Source organism: Colobus angolensis, unplaced genomic scaffold, assembly GCF_000951035.1.
Source record: "Colobus angolensis palliatus isolate OR3802 unplaced genomic scaffold, Cang.pa_1.0 Scaffold22, whole genome shotgun sequence".
NCBI classification, from domain to species: Eukaryota; Metazoa; Chordata; class Mammalia; order Primates; family Cercopithecidae; genus Colobus; species Colobus angolensis.
The window spans coordinates 2839766-2848085 of NW_012115377.1; the positions used below are offsets into that span (position 1 = coordinate 2839766).

At 54.7% G+C, this 8320-nt stretch overlaps 1 long non-coding RNA gene across 1 annotated transcript; it reads right to left on the reverse strand.

Moving 5' to 3' along the window:
- Positions 1-3433: 3433 nt before the first annotated feature.
- On the reverse strand, positions 3434-5754 carry LOC105512858. Its single transcript, XR_001001921.1, has 2 exons — positions 5539-5754; positions 3434-4535 (listed from the first exon to the last, which is right to left on the reverse strand). It is a non-coding gene; the product is annotated as an uncharacterized LOC105512858 (long non-coding RNA).
- Positions 5755-8320: the final 2566 nt, after the last annotated feature.

The following is an 8320-nucleotide window of genomic DNA, read 5'->3' on the forward strand; positions in this document are numbered from 1 at the left end:
GAGCCTGGCCCAGGGAAAGAGGGGTCCTTTTCAATAGGAGATTTGAGAAAAAAAATACAGAGACATGGAGAGAGACAGAGACTGAGATGAGACCAACTGAGAAACTCAGAGAGACAGACATTGAAGAGAGGCAGAGATAATGAGATACAAACAGAACCACAGAGAGAAACAGAGCGACAGAGAGCAGATGAAAAAGAGGCTGGGCGCAGTGGCTCACACCTGCAATCCCAGCACTTTGGGAGGCCGAGGCAGGTAGGTTGCTTGAGCCCAGGAGTTCGAGAACAGCCTGGGCGACATGGCAAAACCCCATCTCTACAAAAATTTAAAAATTAGCTGGGTGTGGTGGCGTGTGCCTATAATCCCAGCTACCCAAGAGCCTGAGGTGGCAGGATCGCTTGAGCTGGGGAGGTTGAGGCTGCGGTGATCTGTGATTGTGCCACTGCACTCCAGCTTGGACAACAGAACAAGACCCTGTCTCAACAAAAATAAAATAAGAGACTGAGACACAGAGACAGATGAAGAGAGAGGAGAGAAAGAGAAAGAAAGATGACAAGGTCAGAACCAGCACTGACTTGTATGGGAGCTGTTGGATGAATTACAAAGAAGGGCCCCTTCCTGGGGCCCTCTCACCTCTGCAGCTGGGTCCTCTTGTGCAGTGAACAACCTGCCCCACTGTCTGTGGCAGCCGGAGCAGCATCTGTCTTGGTATCTCTCATTGAATGAATGCTCAGAGTTAAGAGAATGCCAGAGTCCAGCCTGGAGTCTCACAGAAAGAGAATAGACAGACAGAGGCAGGGCAGGACGGAAGTGGCAATTCCAGGTCCTGGTAGTTTCTGGCTAAACCGCTGATGTCTCCCCTGGGAACCGCCTGGACTCACTTGCCCTCTAGGAGAATTCCCTTGGACCTTCTTGGAGCACAAACTAGGTGGGCGGCCAAGGCGGGAGGTGGCTCCTCCCCGGGACGCCGCAGGCCCTAGAGAGATGGCAGCTGCCAAGTCTCACCCGAAAGTCCTCATAGCCTAGACTTGCTCAGGGTGGAGCCGAGTCTGAGAGGCCCTGGCGGGGAGCGGGCGGGATTCCGAGTTTCACGGCTCAGAGATGGGAGGGGGCTGGCCTGGGGTCACCTGGAGTAACAGTGTCACCTGGAGTAACAGCATGTGCAAAGGCCTGGAGTGGAGTGAGAGGAGGGTAAAAGAAGAGCAGCCTAAAACCGTAGATGGGGTAGAATGAAGCCCAAGAGAGCTAGCTCCAAGGCCAAGTTAGGAAGCTTACACTCAATCTTGCTTTCAAATATTTAATCTTTTATTCAGTGCACTCTTAAAACAGCATTTCTGTATCTAGTTCCAAGCTGGGTGATCCTGCAGCCCCAAAGGTAGTGATGACTCCAACTGCTGGGAGGAGACACAGACCTCCCAGTTCGGTGGATCCCGAGTGAGTCAGAAGGTGAGACTGGAAGCAGCAGTGGCCTTGAGGGAAGTAGGCTCTTCTTGAAGGATAAGAAATGGCTGCATGAAGAAGCAGGTATTGAAGCTAGGGCTTTGAAGGATGAATAGGAGCTTGCCAAACAAAGAAGGTGGGACATGCAAACCAAATGGAGGGACTATGGCCCAAACTCAGGGATATGTGGATGGAGTAGCAGGAGAAAGACAGACTGGGGGAGCAGAAGAGTCAGTGTGAGCTTTCTCCAGATCCAAAATCAGCAGCCTGTCATTCAAGGCCAAGAAATTCCACAGTAGTTCCCCTTGGCCCTGTCAAGCCTGTCAGGCCTGGAGCTTCCTCAAAGCAGCTCTGATGACTCCAGCCACTGTCATCTCCCCTTCTTGTGTCACAAGGACCGTGCACTTTGGTGCATGGTGACATTCAGTGGGGGCTGCTTTCCTCGGTGTGGCTGTGGGAACTTAGACCCATGCCTCAGTTTCCCAACCTGGAAAATGGGCTGCAGGAAGCCACTTTTGCAGCTTTATGTCTATCTCAGGCCAGGGAGGCCTTGGACAAATTATGTGAAGGAAGAAGAGAAAAATGGAAGATAGGGAGAGAGAGGGAAGGAAGGGGGCGAAGGCAGGGAGAAAGGAGAACAGATGGGATGGGAAGCGACGGGAAGAGGGAGGAAGGAAAAGGCTGTGCACCTCCCCACCCAGGTCATCACCAAGGGACAGGTCCAACATTATTATTTCAGACACGCCAGCGCTGTCGAGGCTTAAGAAATGGGTGATGATTTGCATGCAATTTGCATGAGATTTGCATACTATTTGTTAAATGTCAAAAACGCCCTGAAAATGCTTTCTCCCACCTCCACCCCTAGTCGAGAAGTGGGAAACCCTTCCCCTCCTTCCTCCACCAGCTCCCGGCATGGGCTGGGGACCTCTCAGTTCAGAGGCTACTGGGGCACCAGTCCAGAGGGTGGTGACCCTGGGCAAGCCGAAAGCCATCTGTAAAATGGGCTGTCATCCCGGCCTCTGAGCAGCGAGGCTGTCAATCTTTTTTTTTTTTTTTTTGAGACGGAGTCTCTCTCTGTCGCCCAGGCTGGAGTGCAGTGGTGCGATCTCGGCTCACCGCAACCACTGCCTCCCGGGTTCACGCCATTCTCCTGCCTCAGCCTCCCCAGTAGCTGGGACTACAGGCACCCACCACCACGCCTGGCTAATTTTTTGTATTTTTAGTAGATACAGAATTTCACCGTGTTAGCCAGGATGGTCTCGATCTCCTAATCTCGTGATCCGCCCGCCTCAGCCTCCCAGAGTGCTGGGATTACAGGCGTGAGCTACCGCCTCCGGCTGGCTGTCAATCGAGACAGGGCTCCAAAAAGACGTGCGCAGGTCCTGACACGGAGTAGGGACCAAGGAATGGAACTGGGGAGATTATTAAATGCCCCATTTTCTTGCCAAAACCTGATGGAGGCAGGTCCCTGAATATGCACAGGGAAATGAGTGACAGAGGGGATCCAGGTTCGAGATAGATGCATGTGGCCCAGCTGTTAGCAGAGTCCCAAACCACGCACAAGCAGGGATCTGGGCTGCCTCCCTCTGCTCTGTGTCCCTAACAACCTCCTTGGGCCTCGGTTTACCCTCTGCAGAAAAGAGAGCAGAAGACTCTGCTCCAGGCGGAGCTCCAGGGGACACACAGTGGGTCTCTGTGGACAGAGTCCTGGGTTAGGCACCAAGGGAGAAGTGGAGGGGGCTAGGAAGGCCCCTCTCCAGGCACACCCAGGGGCCAGCAAGACCCAAGTCATTCTGCAAAGCAGCTCCAGTAGGTCTGCCTGCCGGAGGGAAATGGGGCTCCTCTCTCTTCCCCTCCTTCTCCCCCTCCTCTCGGCCAAGCGGGAGTTGGAGGGTAGATGCCCGAAGTTTAGCAGATGCTCTGAGGGGAGACGAGCAGGAGCCCCGGGGCCAAGTGCTGCCCCGAGCTAAGCAAACGCACAATCTGGGCGTGGCTGTCCCCATGGTGGCGATTTACTATCCACCTGTCCGTGCTTTGAGTCCTGCGGCCAACAGGACTCTTAATTAAAACATTATTTCTTCCCAGGCTCCGGCGTCTCTGCCCGTGGTGCCTGGAGAGTGAACACGGCCCTCGAGGACATGTGCAGCCCCTGCACTCCCTTCCCAAAGACCCTCCCCAGGGCTGCACAACAGGACGTGACGTGACGTGGTTCCGGGTCAGAGGTGCAACGGAGGCCTGGCACACTGCCCTGAGGGTCTCCACCTGGAATTCCCACAACGCACTCCCTGCGATGCCCCGAGATGACCTCCCACGCCTCGGCTCAGTTCCCCACCCCCAGATCCTCATCCTCTTGGCCAGAGTTCTTCAGACCCCCTTCCCCTGCCACCCCAAGCCCCTGTGCAGACAACCAGGCATCCGGATTTAAGGGGAAGGGGGAAACCGTGCAGGTACCTCCTGGGGAGGTATTTGGGGGTGGAGATGGGGCACAGTTGGAGGCCTGAGCAGGAGCTGGGATGTCCCCATCTCCCTGCTTAGTCATTGGAGAGTTCGGTCAGGACTGGCTGCACCCCCAGCCAGGGCTGTTCACTGCACAAAGGGCCTGTGGGGGCCCCAAAGAGGGCTAGGTGCTCTCTGGCTGGGAAGGAGAGAATCCGAGAAGACTTCCTGGAGGAGACTGCAATCCCAGGTGTGTTGGAGCTGCAGAGAAGAAGTTGAAAAGTGCTCCAGGCAGGGGGCATGGCTTGGGCAAAGGTGGGGCTGGGAGAATGTCCTGGGCAAGAGGGGAAGTGCCTCTGAGTGCCTCTCCTGTCCCCTCTGTGCTTCTCTTCTTGCGATGCCCTCTGGATGCCCACGGGAGCTTTCCAAGGTGGCACAGTGCTTCCCACTGAAGACAGGGCACCCGGGGCCCCAACAGGGGAGCAACAGCCTCAAAGTCACACAGCAAAGCTGAAAGGCTCAAGGCTCCCTCCTGATAGGCTGGGCAGGAGAAAAAATGTCCTAGGTCCATGTCAGGGATTGGGGCTCCAGCAGGAGTGTCTGAAGCAGTATGTATCATCTGGTCAGGCCAGGGTTTCACCATCCACCTGGGAGCCCAGACCCTGGAACAACAGGAGGGGAAAGATACACCCGTTTCAATACAGGCCCAGGGAAGGGTGAAACACAAGTTCTCTAGCCAGTTGTCCTTCCCTTTGACCTAACATCCCTGACATGGACAGTGACACCTGTAGTCATCCCCTCCTCCTGTGGATGTCCCTGGTGTCCTTTAAGAGGTACAGGGCGGTGGCTCAAGCCTGTAGTCCCAGCACTTTGGGAGGCCGAGACGGGCGGATCACGAGGTCAGGAGATCGAGACCATCCTGGCTAATACGGTGAAACCCCGTCTCTACTAAAAACTACAAAAAACTAGCCAGGCGACGAGGTGGGCACCTGTAGTCCCAGCTACTTGGGAGGCTGAGGCAGGAGAATGGCGTAAACCCAGGAGGCGGGGCTTGCAGTGAGCTGAGATCCGGCCACTGCACTCCAGCCTGGGCGGCAGAGCCAGACTCTGTCTCAAAAAAAAAAAAAAGAGGTACAGGGATGGCCCCTGGTGACTGGTGAATTTGGCTGTTTTCTTTCCTTTTCTCTCTTTTTTTTTTTTTTTTTTTTTCTGAGACAGAGTCCTGCTCTGTCACCAGGCTGGAGTGCAATGGCCTGATTTCAGCTCACGGCAACCTCCGACTCCTGGATTCAAGCGATTCTCTTGGAACGTGGCTGTTTTCTGCCACCTGATGGCAGTCGCAGGAATTGCAGGCAAAGAGTGCAGTAAAACCAAACCAAAGCTCAATCCTTCACTGTAAGGAGACAGGTAATAGAGCCCAGAGAGGAGAAGCAATTTTCCCAAGGTCACCCAGCAAGTCAGGGGCCATACGGCTCTGGTCCACATGTTAGTCCAAAGAGAAGTGAGCCACCGAGGTCATGTCCCTACCCTAGGGACCAGAAGCATAGGAGGGGGGTGATGGTCAATAACATCTGTCTCTTCTCCTTCCTGGGCCTCAGTTTCCCTAACTATGGTCTCCACAATCTCTAAGGTCCTTTCTCTGTCTCAACTACTACAATGACTTACCTGGAGTGAGATCTAGGCTCCCGGGAGGTGGGAGAAATGTTTTCCAAAAGTGCCCTCTACCCCAGCCTATTCCTTCAGCCAGTACCTGGGTCCCCTCGGTCATGGCTCTGCCTCCTCCAACCCAGACTACCTGAAAGAGGGAGACAAAAGACACAGATTGCAGGAAAAACACAGCCCTTGCCTTGGCATTCGAGGTTTCCCTGTTCTGCCCAGTGTCTGGCTGGCACCTCTTCCTGCCCCTACCAGGGCTCACCTCCGACCTGGAGATTCCCTCCCCTGCATCCAGGCACCACTAGAGCTCCAGAAAAATATTCTGAGCAGCCCACTCCTTGCCTCCAGAGACAAATACATCCCACTAATGTTTATTGAGCACCTACTATGTGCCAGGCACTGAACTGGGAATCCAGCAGTGAACAAGATGGATGGCAGTGCCTTCATAGAGTTTACAGTCTACTGTAGGAGACAGGTGAAAAAAACAAGTAAAGAGTGGAGAAGTTGGACGCTGACAAGTGATGGGAAAAGATATGAAGCAGGGACGGAGTGAAATACAATTTTATTATTTATTTATTTTGAGACGGAGTTTCACTCTGTTGCCCAGGCTGGAGTGGAATGGCACGATCTCAGCTCACTGCAACCTCCACCTCCCGGATTCAAACGATTCTCCTGCCTCAGCCTCCCCAGTAGCTGGGATTACAGGCATGTGCCACCATGCCTGGCTAATTTTTGTATTTTTAGTAGAGACGGGGTTTCACCAGGTTGGCCAGGCTGGTCTTGAACTCCTGGACTCAAGTGATCTGCTTGCCTCAGCCTCCCAAAGTGCTGGGATTACGGGTGTGAGCCACTGCGTCTCGCTGGAATGCAATTTTAAACAGGATGGTCAGGGAGGGCTGCAGGGAGACAGGGAGTTGGGGACCTGAGGGAACAGCATGCCAGGCTGAAGGAACAGCCTGTCCAGAGGCTCTGAGGCAGCGAGGAGGCCCATGTGGCTGCAGCAGAGGAGAGAGGGAGGAGGAGAAAGCAGGGAGGGAATACGGCAGATCATCCAGGGTCTTGCAAGCCTCGGGAAGGACTTAGGCTTTGACCCTCAGGGAAGTGGGAGCCATGGAGGGCTGCTGGCAGAGGAGGGATGGGCCCTGACTCAGGGGCTCACAAGCGCCCTCTGGCACCTGCTACAGGGAAGACAGACTTGTAGGGGACAAGGGCAAGGGCTGCGGACCTGCGTGGGGGTGACTGGGCTGGGCCAGGGGTTGAGAAGTGGGCGGATTCTGGTTAGACTTTGAAGGCGGAGCTGATGGAACCAGATGAAGGACAGATAGAGGGCCTTGGGAGGAAGAGAGGAACAGACTGATGCCAATGAAATCAGAATAATAACAACTGTTCCCACTAATGGAGCAGGGGGAAGGTTTAGTGATGAAGGCCGTGGCTTTAAACCTGGGTTTAAACCCTGGCTCTGCCCCTTCCCAGCTTAATCTTGCTCTGCCTCAGTTTCTCCACCTATAAACCGCCCATGATAACAACACCCGGCCAGGCACGGTGGCTCACACCTGTAATCCCAGCACTTTGGGAGGCTGAGGTGGGCAGATCACCTGAGGTCAGGAGTTTTAGACCAGCCTGGCCAACATGGCGAAACCCAGTCTCTACTAAAAATACAAAAATTAGCCGGGCATGGTGGCAGGTGCCTGTAATCCTAGATACTCAGGAGGCTGAGGCAGGAGAATCGCTTGAACCTGGGAGGCAGAGGTTGCAGTGAGCCGAGATCGCACCACTGCACTCCAGCCTCGGCGACAGAGCAAGACTCCATCTCAAAAAAAAAAACAGGCCAGGCGCAGTAGCTCACACCTGTAATCCCAGCACTTTGGGAGGCTGAGGAGGGCAGATCACGAGAGATGAGGAGGTCAGGAGATTGAGAGCATCCTGGCTAACACGGTGAAACCCCGTCTCTACTAAAAATACAAAAAAAAAAAAATTAGCCAGGCATGGTGGCAGGCACCTGCAATCCCAGCTACTAGGGAGGCTGAGGCAGGAGAATCGCTTGAACCTGGGAGGCAGAGGTTGCAGTGAGCCGAGATCGCACCACTGCACTCCGGCCTGGACGAGAGAGCAAGACTCTGTCTCAAAACTAATAATAAGTGAATAAATAAATACTAGCATCCACGCCAGGGACAGCTGTAAGGCCACATGAAAAGCCCCTAGCATCTCACAGGCTCTCAAAGCGTGACCATGACTGAGTGCCTACCGGCTCCCATGACGACCTGTCTCCCTGCAACGCTGCTGCCTCGAGGCAGAAAATGTTGTCACTACTGCACTTCACAGAGTGTAGAAACAGGAGGTGGCAAGAGAGGCTGGGGGAGGGAGAAGGGGGGCCCTATCTACCTGGAAGTGAGAGAGGCCCTGGCAGGTTTATCCCGAGCAGCCCCCACAGCTTCTCTCACCCTAGGGTACTGTCTGGACTGACGGTCCAAAGTGTTTTTCTCATTTCTCAGATGGGGAAGCTGAGGCCTCCCCGGCTGGTGCTGCACCACCCACTAGTAGCCCCTGCTCTGCCTCTACAGGTCTGGGAGTGGTCTGGGGATCTGGGGAGCTCAGAACCCATTCAGTGCCCAGAGAGGGTGGGTTAGCTGCCTCGAGACACACAGCCAGGGAAGAGCAAAGGCAGATAGGGGCCCCCGTCTGTTGGGGAAGACAAAGCTGGACTCCGCCATCAACCCCAGCTGTGTGTGGTCAGGGATGGGGCAAAGGGCAGGGCATTAGGGTGGGGTGGGAGCCCAGAGGAGGTTGAAAC